Here is a 17,599-nt window from a genome sequence, read left to right as displayed (position 1 = left end):
TTGCTAAAAGGAGAGAGAAACCTTCTATTTTATGGACAGTGTCAAGAAATACTTTTTTCTTTTTTAATAAAATCCCAGAGAAGTGTATAAATTATTGACAGTATTATAATCATTCTAGCAACACTATAGTATGTTTCATTATGAATCCATTCCCTACAATTCTAAAAACTATAAAGTAAATTATGATTGTCACACAAGTGCGCATCTAAATTACAAACAATACTCTAACTAAAACATATTCAGCTTTTTATGAAAGTTTGGAGGAAGTCATCTTCTGATTTTAAGACTGTCATACTTTTAAGCAAATGTAGAATGACTTAAAATAAACATTGCAGGAGCGAGCTCATGCTCTAGGCTTCACCAAGCAATCAGCAAGGCATCTGACACGCTACAGAAAACCTGCAAAATCTAGCAAATAAATCATGTAACACCCATTCAGTATCCTACAAAGCACACAGTGGGGAGCTGACACATTATTAACTGACTGTAATTTTCACAAACTGTAACATAGTAAGAGCTTTATGACATACATGTGTGAAATATATGTATATGTTATAAACATATATTATTTAAGCATGTTATTCAAGGTACTTCAACTAAATCCTTGGGTCACATCCGTCTTCAAGTTAATGGCATCAAAAACATCTATTATTACAATAAACAAAGTTGGGAAACACCTCCATCTCATGATTCCACTCTACCAAAATCACAGGCTTTTGATGATGGGGATAGTATGTTACAGGGCAAGGGGACCAACCTCAGCAACAAAGATAACGTTTGGACAAATGATTACAAAGTGGTGCTTCCCTCAAATATGAGCTTTTATACCAAATTATATGTGATATAAACTTGCTTAAATCCTACTTCTTTGGTGGGAAAAAATCCATGAGGGAACTGTAGGTTCCAAGGAAGCCATCCAGAAGGAAAGAACTGAAGGTGATACAACACAGACTTCAGCTTTCAACAAACATCTTTCCTTTTGCTCTAGTGAAGATTTATAAAACTTTACAGATGCAAACCTCACCTGTTCCATTCAGGAACAGCAAAAAGAATTCTGCAAATGACAGAGTACTGGCTTTTGAAACTTTACATTGTTCTGCCACACACAAGAATAGCTTGAGGTCCCAAAGGTTCATACTACAAAACGGCACTTTACCAACTCTCATTACAGCCTGCCAACCTGTAGATTACCTTCTTGCACAGGACTTTATCTGATACTTTCACATTTACAACCCTTTACAATACTCAGCAGTTTCTATTTAAATAAAAGTAGACAAGATTAAAAAAAAATAAACCTGAAGTACAAAATACAGGGTAGATGTGAAAGCTGAGAGCATTTTCCTCTCTATTGTTCATTATTCTTTAATGTATCATTCTCTTTCTGCATGTAGGCCAAAAAAATAAATCCAATGTAAACACAAAAGGCAAATACCTTTTGAAGGCCAGGCAAATATTTGAAAAGCAAAAAAGAGATTCTGCTTTTATCTCTAGATCACCCTACAATTTAATGGTTAGTGGAGAGGGGTTTTTTTCTACTTTTTTCTACTTTCTTTCTTTTCCTTTTCTCTTTTTTTGAGGGAATGCAGCAGGGACAGGTCCGCACTTCATAGCTCATGCAATGGTTATCAACCTATAAACCATAACAATTGGATAACAAAGGTCGGATAATTATACCATACTTGTTATCAGTGCGGAAAGAAAAATTGCCAGTATAGAAGGACTTTTAGGTGACAAACCAATGTATTAAAAAAACTGATCCAATATTATTTTTAAACTATGAAAATTATGTTCTTGACCTTGTAATCTGGTGTGTGTAATTTATAAGTGAAGTGCAGATGCTTGTATAGAGCTTAATGATTTTAATGAGATTTCTCAAAATCCAAGTAACCTTAATGAATGGACTAGAGAAAAATACTCAGGCCTTCAAATATGTTGGTAATATTAAATAGCATTAAAGTATAAACAAAAAGAATATCTGCCAGCTAAAATGGTAAAGCTGTTAAACTATTACCAGTGTGCTCACAATCACCTAGTAGAAAAAATAAATGACTCCCCATGTGAGTATATGGAACTGATTTGAAAAAGCTGCTGGGTGGGAATAAAGCTCTTGAAACCAAAGTGGAATACAAAAGCTTTCTTTTGTCCCCTTATCACTAGTCCTGGATTCTCAGGTCACTACTGAACACAAGTGTGCAAGTGCTCAATGGTTCAATAACACAGGTTGACGCTCTCATGGCAATAGCAAATCTTTACCAATCTCGCACAAAGCCCAGCAATTACATCAAGAAAGATAATATCTGGTCCTTTCATTCAGAGCATGCTCGTGACATATTTTGAGAATGTACAGGAAAGTTGCATCAAATGCAACACCTATTTTAAGAATAAAAAGCCCTTTCGGCTGCTCAGTTCTTTACAGTGCAGCCTTTCATGAAACGAATTGAAAACAAAAACTCAGTAACTCCATATAACAGGAATCTGTGCTTTCTTAAATTGTATATTAAAAAAAAAAAAAAGATATAAGTAAATTTAGGTTACCAATGGTAACACTATTAAAAATATCAATGCATTAAGTAAGGTAAGGATTTAATAGCAACAACTATATAAAAAATGAAAAAACCTCAAACCCTTCAGTTTGTTGCTTAGAGTAGCACAAAAAAATAAGAAGGAAAAAAAGCAGAATAAACTGATCAGAAGAAAAAGGAGAGTCATGTCTCAGGGCTCCATAATAAAATATTGTTTAAATCTTAGCCTCTGTATGTAAAACCATTTTAAGTTTATATACTGTGAGGTGAAATGTTCAGCTTAATTGGTTAGCTGGTGAGAGTGAAATTTCTTACAAAAGGACAACATTTGGTAGTTTGCCCCCAAATCAGCTTCTATAATAAGGTTAACTGTATAATCAATGGCCAACTTGATTCACACCCAGTTACCTGCACTCTTAGATCATCTTCTCCTATACAGACAAAATTTCCTGAGAATTAAATGTATATATTTAGATTCTTTGTTCTATATGTCTATATTGTACCTTGTATTCATCAACAGCTGAAGTACAACATGCTGGAACATTTTTAATACATGATTTTCTACTTTAAAATGTTCTTCTAAACTCTAATATAATTTTTTTGTATAACAATGATTTATATTTCTCTAATTTTTCAACTAAATTTCTCTGTGACTAGAAACTAATAGAGGTTATTTAAAGGCCATCTGCTATAAGACTTTTAAAAACATGTGAACAAATATTTCAGCAGAAAAGGTCTCTTTCAGAGTATAAACAAAAAGAAATGACTTCAGCTTGTCACCTGTCCACTGTCTTCAAGGGTTTTATATATGTTCAAGTTGTAAAGTATGTGTACTTTATTATCTTTTATTTGACAGAAAAGTGATAAACACTCCTTCTAACTGGAGAGGTTTGATCAGCAAAGTAGGATTAAAACAGAAAAAAGAATTAATACTTGCTTATTCTTGTAGGAAACATTTATGGATAAAAGCCAAAAAATCATTACAAAATCTATATTCTAACATTAATAATAATAATAATCTAAGCATCTAAAGGTTTTTTTGGATAGGTTCTTTTACAGTTTTCACAACATAACAGGTTAAAAGATTATGGTATTCCAGAGGAAAAGGCAAAACAACCAATGAGAAAAGGAACCGTATTCCAGAGTAGCAGAAAAATTAGGGGACAGCAGCCATTCATGGTGAGATTTATCAAGATCGTGACTGTACTACTTCCAAAGATATGGCCAAAAAACTGGTCTGTGATGCCTTTTTACTCAAAGCCCTTGGGGAAGAAAAAAAAGTTGACAAAGAACATTGATATGATCTGTATAATTTCCAAAAGCAATTTTATAAATATTTACGCAACAAGCAAATATACAATGCCCAATTCCCAATCTGCTTAATATTATAAATCCTGAAAGTGCAAGGTGGAATAACAGGATGGTTACAAGTCCATTGATAGGCAGGAACTGACTCAAGCATTTTGTAAGTAAAATTGCAACCAATAGCCTGTAAGACTCAGAATCATTCTAATCTACTACCAATTTACATCAGCTAACTCTCAGTATTTGGCTGATAGTGTTTTACTCCTCTAAAATCTAGAATAGCATCTCTGAAAGTAGAATGATGCACAAGACAGACATATATATTATACATGCAAGTATGAAGTTTTGTGTCTAATATTAATATGACAATTATATAGGATACTATTATGCATATGTACATAAATGACTATTAGATGTATGCATATGTTCACATATATATACAGATACACTTTTGCATACACATATATATAAATAATGGACAAAACAGACTTGTATGCAGGTACATAAGTATGTGTTTCTGTGTATACTATATATAGACATACATAAATACATAGACAAAAATGTCAACGTCATACATACATAATATAGAAGGAATTCACTAAGCTAATTGTTAGTAAGGAGGACTACAGTAAATAACTGCCTTAGTAGTCATTGTTCAACTGCATTATGTGCATTCACATTGCAGGACTAAAGTCTTTGCTACAAATTTTCTACTACATTGATAACCTCCTAGTCTACATCTAATAATCACAGTTCAGGTTTATAAAGCTAGATATTTTTAAAATAACAATAAATATTATTTTTTCTTTCAATTGTTTACTGTGTGGTTCAGTCTCTTTAGACTCATCTGGCATCAGTCAATTCATTTTGTATGGTTTTAATAATTTATGAAGATGTATTCAGATACATTGGCACATTTTTTAAACTAAAACAGTTGCTGCACTGCTGGAGGTGCAGAAGTAAAATCAGAACATCACCACGGATGAATTAAAATTCAACTACGAATTAGCTGTGTTTCACCGTTGCAGATGAAGTAAATCATTCTTCCTATATATGCCACTATGCTGTTGAAAGTGTGCAGGTAATCTTGTTTCCAAGACTTCTATGATCACCTACCAACCAAGGCATGTTGATCATACCTTTAAAGGCTAGTGGAGTGACGGTGTAAAAAAGCATTCAGAAAAAGGCTCAATAATTTATTTGCTGGTACCAATTTACCTTTCTAATTTTTCCCTGAAAATAGCGTTTTTAGGAAAAGGAATAAATGACATTTCTCACACAATACAGAAGTCGTTATTGATACTAGGAGAAGTAGTCACTTTTTACTCTTTCCACTCACACACTACAGACAGCTACTAGCAGAAGACAGAGGACAGACTGTCTGTATTTGACAAGTAACTCTGGATTACATGTCACAGCTAAAGGATGCAGGAGCAAATAATCCTAATGAAGTCCATACACTAACTTCAGACCTATATTGATATAGCTCAAAGCAGAACCTAATCCTCCCCAGAACAAAAACTGCTATTCCTGATTGCTTTAGCTGACTTTGACATCAATTCCAAAACTTAGCTCTTTCTTTGATATAGGAGATCTAGGCAGGTGTGCACTCGACTCCTGGTTCTGAATCCTGACAAGCAAGGAAGGGTTATTATTCTCTTATAGAAGTTCAGAAGAAATATAGCAGCTCCCTTCTTACTAAGAATGTAAAACAAAACAATCTTTCCCTCCTGCAGTGTTTGGCCTTTACATTAAACAATACTGTAGATTAGTAATCAGGTTTACCAGACAGTTGTCATGGGGTCACCAGCAGCAGCTTTTTTTTTTTGCCTCAAAAATGTGCACCTAATGTGATGATAGCATTAAACAGACTGTAACTGATGGCAGAAGTGGAGAGAAGAAAGAATAATCAACAACATACTGAAAATATCTCTCCAAGAAAAGCAGTCTATTGAAAAATCACAGACAAGAAAGATTCAGTGTAAGCACTAGTAGACCATATATTACCTCTATAAATGCTAAAAGCTTACCACAGTAAAGGAAGAACAAAGATAGATGTGATTTAGCTCATGTTTTTCATGCAAAAATTGGGAAGTATGCTTATATATGCTTGTTGTTTTTTTTTCTCAAGTTAAAGACATTTGTTCTACTTTCTTATTAAGTCTAAATTAAACAAATATTGTTATGATGAAAAGTCTGTTTTGAAAAAACTGAACATAAATAGTTAGGATTTGCCTGAGGTAGTTCTCACTAAGGTTTAAAACAGATGATTCTCCCACTGTAAAATGGTAAGAAATTTGCACATGCACATAAACTACCAGATATCAGACAAACTGGGGTATACAGTCCGCATTAGCCACCCCGTCCGGAAGCAGAGAGGCCACAAGGAGAATTTTCTCGTCTGCTGATGTCCCAGAGATTCAGCAACATCTGTGTATTATAGCGGCTGTTGAAGTGCCCGACTTTGGCCTTCTCCCAAGGCAATGGAGGTTGGTCGGTTTGAGCAATTTAATCAGAAGCCCTGACAAACCTCCACTCTGTTGGGAGCAGCACTGCTTGCCTCCTACACTGAACACCTGCAAAGCCCAGTCTCATCAGCCTGGTTAGTGAAACAGAGACGTCTGTGGGACAACAGTCAATCCCCCATCTTTTGTCTCTCAGAAAATTAGGTGACTACAGTTAGAGAAAGTTTATTTTATTTAAAAAAAAAAAAAAAGTCTAAAAGTTCTAGAATAATTAGTAACTAGTAATTATACAAATACTGATTTTACTATCTTTGGAAGAATGGAAGAAATACCAACAGATTCTTCTCTAGCATCTATGAAAACGCAGCTAAAGCCTGTGTAGTAAAACAGCGAGGGGATTACATTTTATACTTCTAGGGATCTTAGGTACTATCATCCACTGCTACCACAGAACTGTATTCAGACAATGAAAAATGTCACATTTGATTGCTCCAGGATTTAGCAGCTGAAAATAAAACAATGTGCCTTGAAGAAATTCACTGTTTCATGAGCAAGTCTTCTAAAAAAAACTATTGATATATGATGGATATAATAAAGAACACATGCAATTCCTACTTCTAATGAGGAAAAAAAGAACGAAAAAATGTTTTCCTCTAACTGTGTATGATTCAATTAACTCTTCACACTCTTCTCTCTTTGCAGCTGTTTAAAATACTATTTTCCATAAGACATTAAAAATGCTAGTCCCAAAGGCAAAATGAAATCTTAAAAGATTTCTCTATATATTATCTGAGATGGATCAAGTGATGATAGACACCTACAAACCTAAGTGGCATTTTCAAAAAGCATTGAGCACTCAGCAGCTTGTACGGAAACCAAAGCCCACCAGACACTGGGCTTAGTGACCTGCTTTATTCAGTTATTTACATTAGGTAGGTTTACTTATTTTTCAGTTCTAACATGTTACAGTTTTTTCTTGTTCTAGAAGGAGAGTTCTCAGGTTTCTATATTCTCCATTTAATCTCTTGTTGAGGTAGATACCTACATGCAAAGTCACGAGATTGCCCTGAATTTACCCTTTTTTTCAAGATGCAACCTGGCAATTTTGCATCTGACCGCTCTAAGCTGATGATGCTCTGCGAGGACTCTGCAGAAGCCAGAGTGTTCATGAGCTCCTTTGGTCCTGAAGCGTGGCTAAGCACCAGCTGCACCATATTTATCTACTTGTTTATGAAAGAGTTTCCCCCTCATTGTGTGGATAACTGACCTTAGCCATAGCTAATAAGACATGAGCTTCCTTGAACTATGCAGCTTTACACTGAATCTTATAAAATACTTCAGTGTCACCCATACAGCCTCACTGAGCTCCTAATGAACTGAAACACATTCTCTCTCCAGCACTGTCATCACAGACAAGGTGTGGTCCAAGAAACAAAAACACTGGCCCAACCTTTTCTTCGGCCATCTGTTTCTGTAGACAAGCTTCTCGTTACTACCAGGCTTTAATAAAGTAGAGAATGAAACGACGTGTAGATATTTATGCTCCACCCCACCCATCATGTCATCGTACTGTCCCTACCATGCAGTGACGAGAACAGTTTGCTTTCTGCAGGTAAACCACTTCAGCAGCCGCCCCTAAATTTCAGCTGTGTTTCCAGATATACAGCTGGCTAGTCAAAGACCTCTGGAACTTACTCTAGGAATCCACCACTTCTCAGCCTCAAGCCTTTAGACACATTGGGGAGCTACACAGTCAGCACTGAAGAGAATGCAGCAACTTTACTTAACATGAAAACTCTGCTCAAACTAGTTCTGCTAAATCAGATGATGTTCTTATCAATCAATTCCAGATGTTTCAAACCTTTTTTTTTTTTTAAAATAGACAACCAAGAAGCTACAACTGTCACAAAAGCAAGGGCCATATCAGCCCTAGAACCCTGCAGAACTGGCTGCGGGGACTTTTTTCACAGGTTCTGTTATATGATACTGTTGAGTTTGAAATGAGTCACAGGAATGGACACAAAAAGACAGCTTCTGCTCTTTTGTTTCCTTTTTATATTTAACTATATTACTTTTACCATAGTTACTATATTTAAATTACTATAAGTTACTATATTTAAATTACTATAATTAAATGACAGTTTACACTGGCTTATAGCTGAGGAAGTTTTTCAAGACTTTCTCTTTAGTTGTGGGTAATATTTGATGATTTAGGATTCTGCCAATGAACCAAAACTTAGAATAGATTTTAAAATGATTATTAAAGTCTGTCAGTTGAACCAATACAGTGTGTCAGCTCAGGTGTCAGCTACATTTACATACAAAATACAATAAATCCTGAAATACTACTTCAAAATCCAACCAATTTGTCTACTTTGTGGGTTAACACACACATAAGTAATACAATCACCTTTAATCAGTCCATGTAAGCACACAGCAAGTTTCATTTTGTTTTTGTTTTTTCTCCAACAGAACTACACTGGTTTTCCTGATGAAGTTCCAAGCAGAGCATTCCAAAGATTCACTCGTGCAGGAAAACATTTGAGCTTGACTCAGTTGCCAGCTCTTTCCTAATTTTACTATTCACTTTCTCATTCTGAAGCAAGCATTCTTCTCCAGTACTAGTTAAAAGAGCTCCTCTAATTTAACTTTAATTTTTGCCTTCAACATCTGGGAAACTTCATTTCTCTAATCAGTTTCTTACTTTCCTCCACTAATTACAATCTTGTTTTTCACGTATATCATTTCCTGTGCGATAATTTTGCATCATTCGTTTTCTTGCTCTTTATATATTTCCTAGACGCTAGTGTTCAAATTCAGGCAAAGCAGCTTATTTATTATGTCCACCTTCTCCTAAAATAAAAAAAATAAAATAAAATAAAAATCTAGGATAAAATGTGCCACGATAACCTATTTGCTTCCCTATACCTGAATGTTTAGCATAGCTTCCAAAAGGCCAGTATTTGTTGCTCTGGAAGCTCCATCCACAGCAGATTCTGGGATTTCAGTTTACTTGAACGTGATGAGTCACTCTTCAGAAGAACCAGGCACCTGCTGCCTCTTCTTGAGCAGGCCAACGTCACAACATCACATGCAAACCAGCAAGGCCTGGCAGACCAACACCACTTCCCTTTTCACTTTCCTCACTGCCTGTTGTTCCCTTCTTTCCCCTTCTCCTTTGTCCTAGGCCATATCTCAATCCATTCTCAAAAAGTTTCTTCCTTTCTGTATGGTTCATGAAAGGTTGCCATGTAGAACTAAATTGCTACAGGGGCTCAGCCTTCAGGTTTGGGTTGCTTTGCTTTTAATCTGCCTTTTGATTCTTGCCTTATCACAACCCCTACCAGGTAGCTTTCAGGCTGTTTCATAGGCATCAGCTAAAATCTAGAGATGGTAAATTTTTTCACCATGACATATACTGTAGTAACACTATAAGCATATTTAATGCCATTCTACAAGCAAATCAGATTTTTTTTTAAATGCTACTAATTTAAGTAACAGCACACAATTTAGGAAAAAAAAAAATTAAACACTGTAAACACACTAAGTTCTATAGTATCAAACCACGACTATTTAAAACATTTTACACATCTCGTATAATAAGCTAAATAGTGAAGACCATTAAAAAAAAAAAACACGTCCACCATAACTTTGGTTTAATAAAATTGGCACAAATATAACAGGCAAATTTCAGAGTTTTCTCGAGATAGAGCTATGAGTCTTTAGTAAAATTAGTAAAACTATAAGAAGATTATGTCCAGTTGATCTAATGGTTTGGTTTTCATTTCTCTGTATAAACACAGCAGGATGTTTACCAAACATCCATTTCCTTCTAACTCCAGATCATAGATTTTTAAACCCCACCAGAAAAAAAAAAAAAAAAGTTGTTTTTTAAATGAACACGAATGCGTTCATGATATTTCAAAAACAAACTTTAATATATCATTCATATCTTGTGAACACTGAACTATAATATCCCTGTAAATGAAAGAGCTCTGTAACATAAATATTTCCATAAACTTCCACAATATGTTCAAGCATGACTAAAGAAAAAATACATAATATATAGCTTGCTGTTGCAAAGGACTCTGCAGGTTTTGCGATCAGGTCTCATACTTAACCGCACACCGGTGAAGAACTGTTAAGATATTTCACAGTTAAATACACTGCTTAGCTAACAAATATTTCCTCTTACCAATGTTAAAGCACAATTTTAATTTCTTTCATTCATTTGAGGAAATTGAGGATCAACATATGCCGTTTCATCTGCTGACAGTTCAAGTAAATCAACAAAGATTCTTTTTAAAACTGAATTCTCCTTCAATGAAAAACAAAAGGAAAAAACAATATTTCTTTGAGATGATGTCTAGCTTACCTGGCTTTGCCATTCCACACCGACAGCCCGAACAATATTATCAGCTCTTCAGGTACTAATTCTTGCTAACTGGAAGGATATTTTCTCTCTAGCTGGATTAATAATCAACTTTCCTGATAGTTCATTTGTAATTCTCTGCTGGTTAACCCTTTGTATGGCTCCCATTTTGAACTCAGCAGACTACACTGTGCAGTTCATTTTAATATGAAAATAATAAAATATTTCATAGCACACACACGACAACTAAGTAAAGATATAAAGAGAAAGTTTAAGAATAGATTATTCAAAAAAAATAAAAAACAATTCTTAAAATAAGACTTTCTTTTTCTCAGAGACTCTACTTACTAAACCTAGGAGCCCAGTAAACCAAAGCATCAACAAACTGAAAGCTGGGAAGTCCAGCGGCTCGGAAGACAGCATGCTCCCATAAAGCTACTGCTCAAACTCGCCTCTTCAGTGTACGTGTAAATACACAGTACGTGTAAACACGCCTGCTGAACTCTGAAAATAACATCTTTTATTATTGAATACCGTGCTGAGAAATTACCACAGTTATCAGCTTGTGCAAGGCCGTCCATCTGTGTTGTCAGAAAGCAAGAGCAAGAGTGGCCAGGAGTTAAAATGAGATAAGAGAGGCCCAGAATAGCTAAAAAGGGGAGTTCAAATAAGGTCAAAACAGTTTAAGATGGGATACTTATTAATTATATGCAATTTTATTTTTCCAAAGTAATAGGAGTGAATTCCATAAATTTTATCAGTTTCATAAGAATTCAATATATTTTGGTAGCTCTGCAGTGGAATAAGTAGAAAGATTATAAAACAAACCAAGCAAAGGGTATTAGAGGTCTAGTACAGGAAGGTGAAACAATCTGGAAGTCTGAACCTGAAGAAACTAGATATAAGATGGACCTTGGGATGTGCTTTGGTTGGGGACAGAGGGAAGAGGAAGAGAAAAATAAACTTGTTGCATGGCTGATATGCATCATGCTGCAAAAAACAGAGAAATCATACAAAAAGCCTTGCTTTTCTTTTTTTGTTGTTGTTGTTCCTGGAAAACAATTACTTGGGGCTTTTGGATGCTCTAGGGAAAATATAAGAGACAACAGTTTGGTCTACTAACAGAATTGCTTTCCTCGTAAATTGTGCTATAGTTGTTTTATTAAATAATACTGCAGTATTTTTATTTTTTCCCTTAGACAAAGGGACAGAATCACCTAAAGTTACTGCATAGCACAGAACAGACTTTGGCTATTTCCCTTTTTGTAAGAGAAGTCCTATAACAAATCTATTTTTACACAACTGTAGGTCTCTGCTCTCTCTACCGCTCTCTTTACTGTAAGAACTAATACAGTTTGCTGTAAACTTTCTCTGATATGTGCTTTAGAATTTATGATAAAATGCTATAAAATGTTGAAGCAAATTTATTTCATATTTATAGTTAATTTTATTCTGTGTGCGTTTGAAGGAAAACCTTTTAAGAACACCAATAATGTGAGAAAGCTACAACAACTAAATTTATTGTTAAGTATCACATCAGTGGTACTCCTGGGGGCTCCTCTTCATGGAAAGAAAGCTTAAACAACATTTTCTAACACGTTGGATTGCTTCCCAGAGATGTGATGGCCTACAGAGGGTGTACTGAACAAAGCAGGCTAGAATAGTAAGTCAGTAAACAACCCTTTTCTGAGGATGGTCACGAATAAGTGCAACTTTGTTTAATAAAGGCAAATTATAGTTATCTTTTGTTTTTCAGAAAGGGCATTGTCTTCCTCTCCTATTTCACCTGACTAAGCTGGTGGTATCTCTTCCATCACCTGACTTCGTGGCTGGCTAGAAATAATGGGACGGAACAATCATCCATTGTTCCAAGAGACAATGACCTTTCATGTCCTTGAAGCTTGCCATGACCTTTCATCTCTCCTAGCCTCCAATGGTCTCTCCTAACAACTAAAACTAGACTCAGGCTGAATTCCAGATTGTCATAAAAAGCCCTGTCCTTTCAAAACAAAACCAATTTTTACACCAAGGTGGAGGAGAAACACAGGTCCATTGTTCCCGCACAGATGGAAGTTAGAGTTACTAAGGCAACAGCTCTAATCCCCCTTTTTACCACCTTTTTCACATCGCTGGCCTATCAAGAGTGCTACCTTTTAACTCATAAGCTCAAAAGCTGGTAGTCTAACTGACTGCCCTAATTAGCTACGATTTTCACAGTACAGACAACATGATGAGCTAATCGAAATTTGCAAAATAATGACGTACCTCCAGCAAATATTCCTCCTCCTGAGGCCCTGTCTTAGAATAACAATAATGAGACCATTATTAGAGGAGGGCATTAAAATGCTGCACTGCTGCTAAACAGAGAACTTAATTGTTCTGGTCTTGTCCATTGAATCAACAACCTATTGTTGTGGACTTGAAAAATAAAGGACTGGAGAATGGGTGCCATAATGATTAGTCTGTGCTGCCATACCAGCACTCTGTAGAATTGTTTTCCTTTTGAAACTCTTGATGGACTAGTAGTTTTGTTTAAAAGTAATATAAAAGGCAATTGTCTGGATAAAAAGTCCTATTTATTGAAATCTTTAGAAGCAGTTGCATGGATTTGTTCATGACCCCCAGGACAAAAACATAGGGACCTAATAATGCTATTTGTAGAGACCACTGCTTGCAGTGACACGAGATAACACTGTCCTGTCTAGCTACTGTAAAAGGAAGGAAGGCATTTCCTTTGCAGACAGAAATAATGACAGAAGGTCAAATAGTGGACAGATCCAATTCATCTCTAAAAAGGAAAGGTTTTTAATTAAAATAAAAAAAAAAAAAACTAGTATATTTGGTCACAACTTAGAATTTGGGGTCTAGATCAAACTGATAAAGGTATGCCTAAGTCAGCCACAACACGGGACTTTTTTGTTTGCTTAATGGCTTAGATATTAAGAATGACTGACCTTGTTTTTTCTTTGCATGTTCCATGGAATTCTATCATAAAACTTTGTCATTGGGAAACTGAGTAATATACCTTGAGATGAAGCAACTCAACTGATGTAAATTGCAATTTACTTTTAGCTTTGGACAATCTTTATTTAAAATTAGGGCTGAGAAGAAAGATACATAAAATCTTTGGACTGTCTTTTTTTCTTCCTCATTTTATTGATAAGAAGTGAAATGTATGGTTTGTCACAAATTGTTTAAAATAAACATGATCTTAAGGGAAAAATAATCCTGCAACTCAAAAATCATAATTTTATTACATCAATCATTATTAAGTAACGCTACATAAGCAAGTAATATATTTACATTTTGGAACAGAAAGTGAAATTGTGTCTTTTTTTTCCTTTTTTTTTTTTTTAATAGTTAGCTCTCAATGAACCCTTCTACATAAAGATTGTTCAGAAATAGGTGATGACTCTAGGTTATATGAACAACCAGAAACAAGTGAATTAGGGCTTGAAAGAATACCCACGGGAACTGTTATTTAATTCAATGGGAAAAAGTTTAGAATTTAATTTTTTCTTATTCTTATGAACATATTGTAAATCAAAATGAGAACAAAAGTAAAAAGGGAAGAAAAAAACAAAGGGAGAAAACAAAGTTAAAGGTTAACCCACAAGGCATTTTCAGCAGTCCTTAGAACTGCTCACGTAACGAAGAGTTGTCTTGCATGCACTCACAGAACACATTTTCTTTAAACTCAGTCTTTTCTTTTGTAAATTGAAAAATGCCTAATATAAAGAAGTATTAAATTGTAAATAAGACCTCTTGCTTCATTCAATCCATGCTTTGCTTCATTTATCTTCATCTTGTTAGGCTAAATTAATTAACAATCTCTGTGTTGCACACTTTCTCTTTTCATTACATCAGATAATGGCCTGGATATGGGAGAAAACCCTCACCACAGGGATCTTGAAATACTACCTTGAGGAAGAGTCTGTTACATATGTATTGCTTTAGCAATACTAACTAGCTAGATGTTACAACATTTATTAAATGGATTCCTCATTGCTTTAAAGTAATGATTCTGATTTTGTGAGAAATAAAAAAATTTTAAAAACTCAGAGGCTTGCAATAGATCATGCTACAATTTGGGAGCCACAAGTCACTAAGAAAAAAAAAAAGTACATAAATTCATAAATTGTTTTACTCGGTGCTTTCTTTAATGTAAAAACCTGCACTTGACTACAATTTCTGGCCAACTGTGTATACAGTCTCAAATATATTAAAGTGTCAAATTACTCAAACCATGTTGCTGTGCCATTTGTCTGTGAATGTTTGGTACGTAATTAATTGGATGGCTGGAATAGTTTCATTCGTAAATCTAGGTATTTTAATACTGTAATGGGGAGCAATGTGCTAAACTATTAGGCAAGTTTTCTTCCTTTAACCTACATTATAGCATCTAGAGCAAAAGGACAAAACAGTAAAGCCTTTTTTAATCTCACCCTGATCAAACAGCCCTCTTTCTCCAATCACAGCTTTGTGCGTGATATCTTTCTGCTAGTGTTTCTTATTTAATTAAAACAGACACTGACAGAAGGACATGGATTAGGACTGTAATGATGCATTTACTTAGATTAATCGGAGGCTCCTTTTGGAGTAATGGCTTAAACAAAGAACAAAAGGAAATTGTTATGAAACAGCCTTTTATCCCATGCAAAGGTCACATTATGGGGTTTTTAATTTTGTCAGCCTCTGTTATATTGGGACTTGCTACTGGAACATGAGAAGTGCTTCTCTCTCCTTCTCCCCCGAGCCAAGCCAGTTATTATAATACAGCCATTAATGCTGCAAATTAAAATGTCTGATTTTAAAACAGGTTGCTTAGCTTTCAAAGCCCTCTAATTAGCATGTTGTGCATTGTTGTGAAGGAAAGAAACCTAAAATGCTAATGACCTGCTGCCAGGTGACCACACTGCTGCGCAAAATAATACAGACCCTTTCAAGTAGTAGTAGTAATAATAATAATAATGCCCAGCTCTTATGAATTACCCAACTCCAGGTCTGCTCTGCACCACATGTGCTTAAAGAAACAAGTACCTATCCAGCCAAAGATCAGAGTTCAGCAGTCAGCACGAGAGATTGTTGTATGTTAACTGGACAGAAGTCTGTGCCCATTCAGGCACCATAAGGGAAGAGAAAAACATCTGAAACCACCAAGGTGATACTTGGACCAGGCGCAGAGAGAGCACAGAATGGAAAATTCTTACACTCTCAGACAGAAATGACAGACGCATTTCTGGAAAACTCAAGAAGCCAGACCCAACTTGCTGCTTTTGTGCTTTGTTTTCAAAAGGCAATAATGCATTAAAAAACAAACACAAAAACAACAACAAAAAGACAGATACAGTTTCATCCCTTCCCAGTTTGCTATTTATTGTAAGAATTCATTGGACAAAAAATCAAGCTAGAACTGCAAAATATCAAATGTTTTCTGCAAACCTTGAGATATTTTCTCTAAAATATGTTACAGGAGAATGTCTGACAATGCAACCTGAGAGTAGGGAGAAGCCTCATAGTACTTGATTATTATTTTTCTTTTGAATACTTGAGTTTTAGCAAATTTACACATTTCATACTAAATTTTAAAGAAAAGAACTCTCATCACACAGTGACAAAATGTGTCATGACTTCCTTCATGAAATCGTAGCTGCAAAAATATTTATTTGGTCTTCTGCACCACATAAGCTGCGCACAGAACCAACCTTTCTACGGTCACAGAGGCCACATCTCTGGCAAGCTGAAATGTCACACAGAACCTAGAGACACAAAACATGATACCAGCAACAAAGCCAAACCTTGCTGACAGTGCCAATACTGGGTCCAAACAGCAGCAGCAGTGGCTGCTGTCCGGCACCACAGAGAATAACTTCCTGAAAAGCCCTGAATGATTAGCTGGGCAGCCAGGATTAACCCCACTTGACCGGTTTTTTTTTTTGGTTGGCTTTTTTTTTTTTCCTTTTTTTTTTTTAAAACAGTTTTTTTTTTTTTTAAAAAAAAAAAAAAAGCTTTCTCTGTGTAACTTGCCAACATTGCTATAAGTATCCTGGTCCAACTGCCTCCAAACATACCAGCACAGCGTGACAGCGTTCTTCTGAGGTCACTGTAGAAGGAAGTTGGATGAGATGTTGAGAAGCTGACCTGGCCTTGATGCCTGTTCATTCGCAGAAGTCTCCCACCTTTCAAGTGATCCCTAATTGACCAGCAAGAGACAAAAATGGCTGTAGAACGGATTTCCAGTCATTTTTATCCCTTATTACATTCTGTTGTACTTAAAAGCCCATCAGTCCAGAAGCAAGGTACTGCGCGATTTCAAATTCCAACGGCCACAAAAGCAGTGCGCAACAGAAAGCACAGTTCAGTTCTTCTCCAGATAAATCGCAAAACAGCCAGGTTAGCAAATAAAATATATATAGATGACCATGGGTGTGGTTTCATCTCAAACCCATGCATCAACACACTATTACTATTCTCTGTTTTACACAATACAGGCCAGCTTCTACCACTTCTTTGCCACTACACTCCCTCAGAATATAGTCCCAAGCCTGGGGGTGGAGGGGTGGAAACTTGCCCTTAAAAATATTAACAGAATAACATGTAAGTCACTGAAATGACCTACATCAAAAAGGAAAATACACTTAAGTGCAAAAATGGTAATTTCAGCTGAGTTACCACTCAAACACTTCAGCTGTTTAAAAGGTGGCAAACGAATTCTGGTAAACAAAATGTTAATAAAATTAACTACATGGTGGTACTCTACCTGTTTGAAAATATGCTGAACTTCACAACAGTGTTCTACAACCCAGAGATATCACTGTCATTAGCCACTGCCACTCTTTATTTAAATTTAACTGCCAGTCTGCCAACAAAACCAAATCTTGAGATAAGAGAACCTGTTTCCACAGACACATGCATCATCCACTAGTGTTCCTTGG

The 17,599-nt window shown here is 35.5% G+C and overlaps 1 protein-coding gene across 5 annotated transcripts in view; it reads right to left on the bottom strand.

The window, feature by feature from the left end:
* Nucleotides 1-17,599, bottom strand: part of SOX6 (SRY-box transcription factor 6) — a 385,626-nt gene that overhangs the window by 259,602 nt on the left and 108,425 nt on the right. Inside the window, exon 1 of one of the 5 annotated variants that reach the window (XM_040557488.1) lies at nt 10,668-11,163. The exons of the other annotated variants lie outside the window; for them this stretch is intronic. The gene's annotated coding sequence lies outside the window, so the exon portion shown is untranslated. Of the gene's footprint in view, nt 1-10,667; nt 11,164-17,599 lie in introns of those variants that run through there. 5 annotated transcript variants of the gene reach the window in all.

Source organism: Cygnus olor, chromosome 5 (assembly GCF_009769625.2).
Source record: "Cygnus olor isolate bCygOlo1 chromosome 5, bCygOlo1.pri.v2, whole genome shotgun sequence".
Taxonomy (NCBI): domain Eukaryota; kingdom Metazoa; phylum Chordata; class Aves; order Anseriformes; family Anatidae; genus Cygnus; species Cygnus olor.
Note: the sequence above shows the minus strand (reverse complement) of the source record. Positions and strands in the feature narration are given on the sequence as shown.